Consider the following 11,815-nt stretch of genomic DNA (forward strand, 5'->3'; position numbering starts at 1 on the left):
ATTACCCAAATGTCCAGCGAACAATTTTCCATTTCATTTCACTGCAGGCATCGTGGCCAGAAAATACACAAAAATATCAATCCTTCTACATTTTTTGAGGTTCGCTTTGTCACCCAGCAGGTGATCTCCACTGGAGAACATTCACGTGTGCCTGAGAAGGATGTGTGGTCTTTGGAAGCCTGTTAGGTCCAGTTGGTGAACAATGGGACTCAGGTGTTCCTTTCCCGGTTCATCTTCAGCTGTGGTTCTACCCATCGTTGAAAGCGACTGTCACAGCCCCAGTTCTCATGGCCCAGCCGCGTGTCTGTGTCTCTCCCTTCAGTTTGGTCAGGTTTTGCTCCATGTGTTTGGATCTCTGTGGTTGGGCGCACGTATGTGTGGTTATAACTTCCTGACAGATCGACCCTTTGATCATTAGATGACATCCCACTTTATCTTAACAGGTTTTTTCTCCAGTTTATTTTGGGGATATTAGTTGACATAGCTGTTCTGCCGTGGTTACTGTTTTAAGGTATATCTTTTCCATTCTTTTGCTTTCAGTCTGTTTGAACTTTTGAATCATCTAAAGTGTGAATCCTGCAGATGGCATGTAGTTTTATTTTTATTTTTTTGTCCATTTGTACAATCTCTGCTTATGATTTTTTTTTTTCAACGTTTTTTATTTATTTTTGGGACAGAGAGAGACAGAGCATGAACAGGGGAGGGGCAGAGAGAGAGGGAGACACAGAATCGGAAACAGGCTCCAGGCTCCGAGCCATCAGCCCAGAGCCTGACGCGGGCCTCGTACTCACAGACCGCGAGATCGTGACCTGGCTGAAGTCGGACGCTTAACCGACTGCGCCACCCAGGCGCCCCTCTCTGCTTATGATTGATTGTTTAATACACCTGCCATTTTAGTCTGTGTTTTCTCTGCGTCTCATGCTCTTCTGTTCCTCCCTTACTTTCCTTGAATCTAGTGAATATTTTCTAGGGTGACATTTTAATTATTTTAACATTTTTTCCACTATTGTTTAAAGTTATTTCCGTACTGGTTGCTATAGGGTTTGCAAAATACATCTTAATGTATCATATTCTACTTCAGATGGGCACTGATGTCCAGCGAGGTTATAACCTTTTTTTGTGTTACTATTACTATACATATTATGTCTATATATGTTACAAACTCAATAATACCATGCTATATTATATACATAATTCTGTATCTTTTTTTTAAAGTTTAGGAAAAGGCTGAGCAAATGTGTCTTTTTAGAGTTGGTTCAGCCACCTCCTTTTTGTTGTTATTTTCAAATATATTACATTTTGTATATTATAGGTCCAACAATACAGATTATATGTACTTAGATAATATATATACACCAATTTATACAAGTTATATATATATATATATATATATATATATATATATATATAATATACACACACACATATATATATACACACACATACATACATACATACACATATATATAATGTACATATATGGAAATTACATAAGGAGGAAACAATAGAAAATGTTACTCTCTTTTATAATTACCTGCATAGTTGCCTCTACTGGCGTACTTCATTTTTTCAGGTGGATTTGAATTACTGTCTCGTGTCTCTTGCTTTCAGCCTAAAGAACTTCCTTTAGTATTTCTCATAAAGTGAAGCCTCAAACAAAGAATTTTCTATTTCTGCGTATCTGGCGATGTCTTCATTTCTCCTTCACTTTCGAAGGATAGTTTTGGCTGGATATGAGATTCCTTTTTGATATTTTTTTGTTCTTTTAGCATTTTGAGCATGTTAGCCACCGCCTTCTGGCCACCGTTATTTCTGCCGAGAAGTCAGCTGCTAAGTTTATTTGATTGTTTACTTCCTTGTACATGATGAGTCAGTTTTTCTTGCTGATTTCAATTTTTTCTCTTTATCCTTGTCTTTCAACATCTGTGACTATGATGTGCATGCTCGAGTGTGGATCTGTCTCTCCCTCTCTCTGTCTTTCTCTCTATTTGTCCAGCTTGGAGTTTGTTGAGCTTTTTGAATAGGTAGGAAAATGTTTTGCATCAAGTTTGGGGAATTTTGGCCCTCCTTTCTTCAGTCTTTTCTGCTCCTTTCTCTCTCCTCTCCTTTTGGTACCACCTTGACTTGTATATTGGTATGTTTAACGGTGTTCCACATTCCTTTGTGGTTCTCTTCATTTTGCTGTATCTTGGAGTTACTAACCTCCTCTGAATTGCTCTTGACCAAGATGTGAGCCATTTTCCCCAAACCATTCAGGCATGGATTCTCAAACCTCTGTTCCCAACAGCCGGCTCCACTCCACAGAGACGCAAAGCTACCTCATGACCCTCCCACCCCTGCATCACTGTCCCAGCGCTGGGACCCAGCCCCTGCTCCTCTGGGGCTGACACCCCTCCTTTGCAGGTAGGCCCTGGGGGGTGGGGAATGGCGGACCCTCGTCTTCTCTGCCTGTTCCTCCCGGCGTGCAACTCCCACCCAAGTGAACTGGGGCAGATGGTGACTGCTGCCCCACATACGCGGCCTGTCACACCTGGAGTAGAATGTCCACACTACGAGTGGGGCCCATGTGGGGGACGAGAGACCTGGTCTTCTCAGCTGTGCCCACCCAAAATAGGACTTCTGACACCCAGCCCTGGGGGGTGAGAGACACCACAGCCTGCTTGTCTTGTAGTAACCTCAGACTAGGACACGGCGGGGGGCAGGGGCCCCCGAATCCTTGGGTATATGCAGCCCAAGTAGAGCTTCTGTCACGCAGAGCTGTCGGGAGAGGGGCGAGTGGGACGGGTCACGGCTCAAATGCTGCAGACTCACTGCCTTTCCTGAGATTTGGTGGATTTTCTTACGCGAATGTTTCACCACTTCCTGGATGGCCGTGGGATGATCTTCAGAGACTTCAAATGATCCTTTGCTTGTTTGTTATAATTTCACCAGTTGAAGGTGTGGTTTTGTTGGAGAGACGGTCCATGGGACTCCTTACTCGTCATTCTGGACACGCTCTACGTTGTTATAAACACGTCGTCATTTAGACACTTTAGAAAACTAATGCAAGTGTGATTTGTGTTCTGACTGCTAATCTACTGAGAATGGAAAAGCAGCTGTAGAGAAGTATGGGAAAAATGCTTTTCTGAAAGGCTCTTCCTCCCTGAGCCACCACCCAGGGTGGGGTGGCCAAGGGCGTGCACCTTGAGGCCCTGGCCCACGGGGATGGGGACGAACACAGGTGCACATGGGCTCTCTCTGCTCCTGCCCACAGAACAGGGGCGCTGGGGGACACCATGGCCCAATTTCTGACCTGACCGCATCTGCTCAGAGGAACTCATCGTCGCCTAACCCCCGAGTGTTAGAAAGAAAGCTCAGGGTGAAGTAACTGGTAACCTGAGACATTAAATGCAGATGTGACTTTCACAGGGACTAGATAATAGTTCAGTTTAATAAAACGTTCTTAGCAAATAATCATCCTGCTTGAGACCACTGGTAAATTATACCTGAGTACAACTGGATTCACGGAATTCCTGTGTCTTGTTTTAGAAAAAGGCTTACATTTGTAGAAGTCAAGTTGACTTCTTCCAGTAATCCAACCTTATTTCTAAGAGCTCTCACATGCCAACGGGCAAGTTCATGAATTATAGGCATCAACCCTGTGGGGGAATCATTGACTTACTCGGGTCAGGTGGTGACTCCGGACCTCCAGGTGAAGCCAGCTGCACAGAGGACAGAGCAAGCAGAATCAGAGGCCCGGACAAGACACAGAAGCATGTGTTTGCTGCTGTCCTTCTTGGGAGGGTCAAGGGCAGGAAGGTGCATCCACGCAGGGCCTCAGGGGCTCTGCCTACGAGGTTCACTGTGGGAGAACTGATACCCGTGAAGAGTCAGAACACATTAGGCAGGAGGGGGCGTCCCACGTAAAAGGTCACAGTACGGTGGAAAACAGCCACCGGAAATGATATTTGTGATATTTTATGTCAATTTTAATGGCGGAAAGAAAAAATACAAGTTATTCTAACAAGCATGATGGAGACGTGATACACAGTCCTGGTTGTGCCGCACAACAGGTCGTAGCTTCCCACAGGCTTCCCATGCTGCATTCAGAGACATTGTATGTAAACACACATACACACAAATACATACACACGCACCACTTGGCGCTCTCGCTCCCACCCTCTCTGTCTCTACACACACATTCACACACATTTGTAAAGGGCTCGCTGTGTGCCCCACCATGCACACTGCTAAGTGACCAAGAAACAGCCTCTCACCCTACTGCTTGCAACAACTCTGAGAGGGGTATGTGCTGGGTTGAATGGTGTCCTCCCAAATTAATGTCCACCTGGCATCTATGAACACGACCTTATTTGGAAACGGGGTCTTGACCGATGTCATTAGGTCAAGAGGAGGTCATACTACATGAGGGTGGTCCTAAATCCCAAAACTGGTGTCCTTATAAGAGAAGGCAGTTGGGACACAGACCCCTAGGGGTGGAAAGGCCGTGCAAAGACAGAGGCGGGTGTTGGAGTGGCGTGGCTATAAGTTGAGGAACAGCAAGGATTGTCAGCAGCCATCAGAAGCCAGAAGAAGCAAAGAAAGATCCTGACCAGCATCTTCAGAGGGAGCACGGTCCTCACAACACCTCCATGTGAGGATTCTGGCCTCCAGAATGGATCAGAATAGACCTCTGCGGTTATAAGCCGCCCGGCTTGTGATACTCGTTACAGAAGCCCTCGGAAGTTAACACAAGGTATATTTATCTGCATTCAATACATTAAAACAATGATCAGAACTAAGGGTTTAGTGGGAACCCCCACATTTGCAGTTGGTCAGACAACTGTGGGTCCCCTGCTGCTGGTGCCACAAGTGTGAGGTCTGGGCTCACTCTGGGTCGACAGTGTCAGAATAGAATGAATTGAATTGTTGGACACCTAGTTGGTATCAGAAAATTGGAGGTTGCCCCTTATAAAGTGCAAATTAAGACCAAAATGTATACTAATATACTCATATTTGATTGCCACCCCCCCCCCAAAATAAAGGAACCCGGGAACGCCAGCAGTGGGGAAGGTTGAGGATGCACAGGGTTCCCGACACAGTCCTGCCGGTGCAAATCACAGGACCACCTTGGAAGCGAACTGATTGTTATCTCTCCAAGTTGGATAACCACATACAGATGACTCAGCAACTCTGTGCCTAAGTGTGTGTCTGTGGGAAACTCCTACGCATGTGCCCCAGAGCTCTGCACAGAGAAGTCCATGCCAGCCTAAGGCTCTGAGACCATGAAAAAGTCCATCTATGGTCTATTTCAAATAGACTTGCACTGCCATCCGAACGACCAGCAGGAGTGACGCCCAACAGCCGGGGCGTCGGTCACAAAGTTGCGTGCAAAGGGCGAGTCCCGGGGGAGACTATAGAGGATGGCATCCTTTCCCAAAGTTCAAAAGTAAACAGTATGAAACCATAAACAGTTGTGGGTACAACACTTCACCAGCAAGGAAGGATTGATGGACACAAATTTCAAGGCAGTAAACGCAGTTCTTGAAGAAGTCAGCAGACCTGGTGTTTTCTTCTTCAGTCACATACCTCGTTCACGCCTCAGCCTTTTCCCAGGGGAGTGAGGCGTCACTGCAGTTAGCAAACAATCTTAGGCAATGCTTTGCTCCGAGAGTTCTCGCCACCGAGAAGACAAGACGAGAAGACGTGTCATTTCGGTTTTTATTTACTTGCTGATGCATGTGAGAGGGTGCTCTTAGTAAATCCTCAGAGAATAGCCTCTCTTCTAGTGCAGAACTGTTGTGATGTTTCGTGGAGTAATGAAGTGAAAACATTTTGCTTGTACAAAGCAATCAAGATTTCTACAGGGCAATTTAACAGGGGATTTTTTTTTTCTCTTTGTTTCGGCAACAAAGCCAACTGCATAATTCTGTTGTTCCTCTAAGTGCCTATCCTTTCAGCGTGGGGTTCTGTACACGGGAGGGGCGAGGGGTGGACAGAGAAGCAGGAAACAGGCTTGTCAAACCCCCAGGCGCGGGGTAGGTACTTTCTAGATTTGTGCCCAGCGTGAGTGCGGAGTCTGACGGGGCTCTTTGGCTTCCACGAACCCGGCTCTCACTGTCTAGTAAGTAGGACGCTACCCAGTTAATCCTTCTCTTTCTTGACAAGTTACTGAGCCCCGAGTGCAGCGGACAGGATTTTCTTCCTGCAGTGGCTGTGACTATGATCCCGGCATCATTCGGGTGAAAGTGAGCCTGCTGCCCACCGTCCGCATTGGCACGCGGGTTATCTGAGATCCACTCACCCCGCAGAGCCCTCAGGAGACAGCGGGCAACTTCTCTGCCATCAGCGCCCTTACGGTCCTCAGACCGCAGGAGGGTTGGGGGGGAGTGTCGGCCCTGAATGCACGAATGTGTTCCCAAGTCACACAGTTGTATCTCCAAGGGCAAACCGTAATCCCAAGTCTCCAGTCTCCTTAGCAGGTACGAGGGTCAGACTGCCTCTTCCTAACTGGTCCCGCAGGTGGCAGGTTGTGGGAACTTCTGATTCTCACGTCCGGTGGGCACCCCTTTGGAGGCATGGACGGGGCAGAAGCAGGCCCTTCTCTGTTTTTTTCGTCTGTATTTAAAGGAGAACCAAAGTGCAAAGAGGAGAATGAGGGCGGGGCGGTGGGGCATCTCGGGAGAGGCTGGGAGGGAGGGGTGTGCAGGGAGACTGCAGGCTCTGGGCAGTGAGTGCAGGAGGTCAGAGGGCACGTGGGCCAGAGGAGGGCTGGTCTTTCATGGATCTTGTTACGAGATGAGACGTTCTGGAGCGAGAAGGAGGCAGTGGTGAGGACGGGAAGAGGGATGGTCAGGAAGCAGTCTTAGACTTGGAGGAAAGGAAGGGGACAGGAACTCAATGGTGGGACAAGAGTCCTTGAACGAGGGCTCCGGAGAAGGAGGCAAGGGCCGGTGAGTACGGGTAGTGGGGTAGGAGTGCATCACCCCTATTTCCTCCATGCCCAGGGCGGGCGTCTCCTGAGGGGGGCACCTGTGGGGCGGGGGCCATCCTGGGAACAGCATGGGCGGGACAAGCACAGCCCATCCGCTCCGCCAGCCCGGCTGTGGGTGGGAGCAGGAAAGCTGTGTTTGCGTGGCTCTGAGGGGGGTGTTTGCATGGACCTGAGGGGGAAGCCTTAGTTAGAGAGGAGGCAGGTGTCTGGAAGGATTCAAGGTAGAGAAGCTGAGGCAGCCGGACAGGGGGACAAGGGTCTGCAGGTGTCGAGAGGAGGTAACACAGAGCTGCGGGAGAGCTGGGTGTGGAGGGAAGGCCAAGGAGCAGGAACCCCTACAAAGTCAGAGAGGCTCTCGCACACGGGAGGAAGCAGAGGGCTGGGTCATGTCGGCTTCGAGCAATGACAAGACGGCCCCATGGCATGGTACCATGTGGATGGGTGAAGGTCGGTAGCTCACCGGCTGCTCACAGACCCCAGAGTGGTCCCCGATTCCGGCAGCACTGTCCCTGGCTGGTGGGAGAACTGTGTAAATGTGGAATTGGTTCCACATCCGAAGAGCTACAAAAAAGCAAGATGAAAACCATCAGCCTCTTTTTCTAATCATTTTATTTCTAGGAACCTATACCTTCAAAAAATATTATCAAGAATAAGATTTAAAAGGAACCCTATGGCACATCCTGTATTCAAGGTTCTTGGTCCCACACATAGCTTCTGGATCAACCCTTATCTGAACCCCACTCCTACCGCGTCAAACTTGTAATGGGGGGCTCTGTCATTTGCAGCTTCAAACACCCCAATAGATACGGGAGCTATTTGCACAGGGGTGGTTTATGTGTTTCCAACTCTTCCCTCCCCGACACTAACTCAGCTGGAGGAATTCTGCTAACAGAAATTAGCAGCGGATTTCTCCTCCCCCAAACTTTTGCATGTAAATCAGCGACCTCTTGAACTAAGGAACTACCAATGATTTATTCCTAAAAATGAAATGCTAGGGTAACACAGAAGAACAAAATGAACCTTAAGACACTTTCACAAAATTTCGATGTGTAGGAGGCCGGGAACACGAATATTAAAACAACAATCACAAAAGTGGATTTTTTTTTTTTTCTATTATTGAGACCGAGCTGCAGGTCACCCGAACATCTGGAAGATCGGCCACGAAGGGGACAAACGGATATTCGCTGCGGGGGTGGGGAGTGGGCAGGAGATCCCAGGCCAGTTCTCCACAGCCCAGAAGCACGGAGATGCTGGGTCCGTCCTCAGAAAAGACAAGAGAAGTGAGTCTGTCTTGCTAACCCGAATTGGTTTTCTGGAATTCAAACCTGATGCTTATCAGCACATCCGTGAACTTCTGGTTGTGGGTTCGTTTTTTCTTGACTTCAGAAAATCACATATGAAACAAAAGGATTTGTGAAAAACACCATTAGTCTGAACCCCCAAAATTACATTTTTAAAAGATTTTTTTTAAGTTTATTCATTTATTTTGAGAGAGAGAGACAGCGTGAGTGGGGGAGGGACAGAGACAGAGAGAGAGACAGAGAATCCCAAGCAGGCTCCACGCTGTCAGCACAGAGCCCGACGCGGGGCTCGAAGTCACAAACCATGAGATCTGAGCTGAAACCAAGACTCAGATGCTTAACCAACTGAGCCACCCAGGCACCCCCAAAATTACATTTTAACTTCCCTGTCCTAAATCCTACTGCAGAATCAGCAGGCACATGGTGGGATATAGCTGAAGCCATTCGCATGAAGCCATGACTGCTGTTATACAGACAGGGGACAATAGAGACGTGTGGGGACACACAGGGCGGCCAGCTCTGAACACCACGAGGGCCTCAGAGCAGGGACACGGGGAGCAGCAAATGAATCCGGGTCCCAGGTCTGGGTTCCTAAATACCGATTTCCAATCAGTGCAGCAGCAAGCCTCTGGAGACACGTCTGACCCCCCGCATGGCGGCAGAAAACACAAGATGAGTCTGGAACATTCTGTGGTGCCAGAAACTGAGGAAGTTCTCGGAAAAGAAGGAAAAGGCAACGAGGTGGGGCACTCTGACCGAGCACAGAAGCCGACCTGGAAAATCCCAGAGGCCAAAGCCTGAGCGAGTTGAGCAACAAAATAAATGAGGAGATCAGACTGTAACCCGGAGAAGTAACCAAATATCCGTGAGTGCCTGCTGGTACAAATAAATGACTAAAAAATAAATAAATGGGGAAATGGCACAAATCTTCCTTCAAGAATTACAAATAACAAATCCATTAGGACTGAGGGGAAGAGAAAATCCCCATGAGCCACTGTTGCTGTTGGCAACATCCACGGCTGATGCTAAGTTAGTGCGCGCAGGCAAAGCCTCAAAGTACCTACCACAAAATGGTTATTAATTACCTCGGTGGTTGTAACTATGTCCGCAGATTCTTTGATCCGCCCCCGGGAGGTGGTTCCTGCTCGTCCTCCGCTTGAGTGCCAGCTGGCTTCGAACTTACGGAAGAGGAAACAGACCCCTCACAGAGACCACCCCTTAACCAGGAGGTGCTGGGGCCGTCTGGTAGCCCGCACCCCCAACACAAGGCCAAAAGGATGCATGCCTCTGGCGTTCTCCCCCAAATCCTGAACCATGAGAAGGCGTCAGACAAACACACACCGAGTGACATTCTGCGGAGTATCCGACCATCAGAGTCACGGAAACCAGGCAAGGCTGAGAACCCCCCAGATGCCAGGGGAATAGGTCAGACAGCAGATGCCACGGGGAATCCCGGAGGGGGCTCGGGGCAGAAGGAGGCCATCGGTGGAAAGACGGATGACGTCTGAATATTCCAGACTTCAGTGAATAATGTGCCACCAGGGCGGGTTTCTTCGTTGTGACCAATGTCCTGTGGTTACACGAGATTGCACCACCGGGGACACGGGGTGAAGACGAGAGTTCTCTGCACTATTTTCATGACTCTTCGGTAAACAGAAGAAATGAAACTTCCAACAAGGGGGTCGGCCATCAGAGGCTGGAGGAGGAGAGCCTATTGAGGAATCACAGCATAACTGGGTGTGTAAGGTGTTCCCAGCATGCTGGTCCCCTCCCCTCCCGCCGTCCCCGTCCTGGGGCCTTCCCCCTACTGAGGAAGCAGCCTGGGGTCCCAGCTCCACCCAGAGCGGTGGCCACCGGGGCATTTTTCCCTTAAGAAGGGTTGTAACTGGGGCGCCTGAGTGACTCAGTCAGTAAAGCGTCCGACTCTCGATCTCGGCTCGGGTCAGGATCTCGCGGTTCATGAGTTCAAGCCCCAAGTCGGGCTCTGCGCTGACAATTCGAAGCACCGACACCCGAAAGCATTCAAAGGGAGGAAAGGATTAAACAAAAAATAGCATCCTCATCAATGAAGTTAGTCTGAAAAGCAACTCTGAGTTTCTAGAAAGGTAACTAAGTTAAACAAAGAAGGTGGCCACACTGACGTTCTGCGTGCTGATCTGTGGAAGGAGTGGGAGAGCAGGGTTTCTGCACAGCTGAGAGATACCCCTGCAGGACACAAGCCTCCTTCGGTTCCCGAGAGCCGTTTTCATTGGCCGGCATCTGGAATCTGGCCTGCAGACTGGCCGCAGTTTATTTAAAGACAATAACATCCATACACACACACTCCTGCCCGATAGGCAAAATTCGTAGGTGGAGTAGACGCTTCCCAGCATAGAAATGTTTATTCGGCAGTCCAGGCAGCACCCGCTACGTGACTGAGTCCGGGACCGTCCCGGCTGGCCCCACCTGCACACGGCCACGTGCTTAGAAGGTGAGACATTTCTGTCCTTCGCCCGGAGACCAGGGTCCCCGAAATCTGCAGGGATAGCAGACAGACAGGAGCCTCAGTCAGGCTATTTGCAACACAAAGTCATTCAAAAATGCATTTTTTAAAAAGGTACACACAGGGCACCTGGGCAGCTCAGTCGGTTAAGCATCCAACTTCAGCTCAGGTCATGATCTCTGTTCTTGAGTTTGAGCCCCGCGTCGGGCTCTGTGCTGACAGCTCAGAGCCTAGAGCCTGCTTCCGATTCTGTGTCTCCCTCTCTCTGCCCCTCCCCTGCTCGCTCGAGCACACGCTCTCTCTCTTTCTCAAAAATAAATAAAACGCTAAAAACTAAAAAGTGTATATATGAATTCCCCAAGAGAAATTGAGGTCAGACTTTCATATTTCAAACATGCCAACATTCCAGCTCTTGTGCGTGTGAACGTTCTCGTGCTCGAATGCTTACTGTTACAAGGGTTATCCTAAGGCCTCCACCCAAAAGTTACACACCTTATCAGTACTCTTAAAACTGAAGCCGCCTGCCTGAAGAGCTCACATTTCTTTCAGGTTCACCTAAGCTGTCTTTGCCATAATTTCGAAGAGGGAGTTCAGACTGATCTTCCAGACGTGCACACTTGAGAGTGAAGTGACTCATCCAAATTAACACCGGCCCAATAGGGCAATAAATGCTGGAAAGGGGTCTCACTGCCTGGCTTGCCCTTTCTGAAGAAGCGCTTCTGGCCACCAGCCTCACACTCAGCTGGAAGCTGAGACCCTTCACAGCATCGTCCGCGTCACCCGGTAGGGCTGTGTCCGTGCTCCGCCAGCCGCCCTCGAGCTCACTTTGAGCACCACTCCTCTCTCCAGACGTGAAGTTCACCCGCCGGGTCAGGGGTCCCTGGAGACAGTGAAAGCCGAGGAGAACACAGCACTTGTTCAGTGGGCTTTCTGAACGCCTGTCCTAAAATCACAGTGACATCTTCCCAGCCAATTCCAGCAGCTGGTGCTTCTCCCCCACCCACCAGAGCCCCCCATCAAGCTCTGACTTTGCTCAAGACACGGCCGTTGCTCTGAGAG

The sequence above is a fragment of the Panthera onca genome, chromosome D4 (assembly GCF_046562875.1).
Source record: "Panthera onca isolate mPanOnc1 chromosome D4, mPanOnc1 haplotype 2, whole genome shotgun sequence".
In the NCBI taxonomy this organism is placed as follows: domain Eukaryota; kingdom Metazoa; phylum Chordata; class Mammalia; order Carnivora; family Felidae; genus Panthera; species Panthera onca.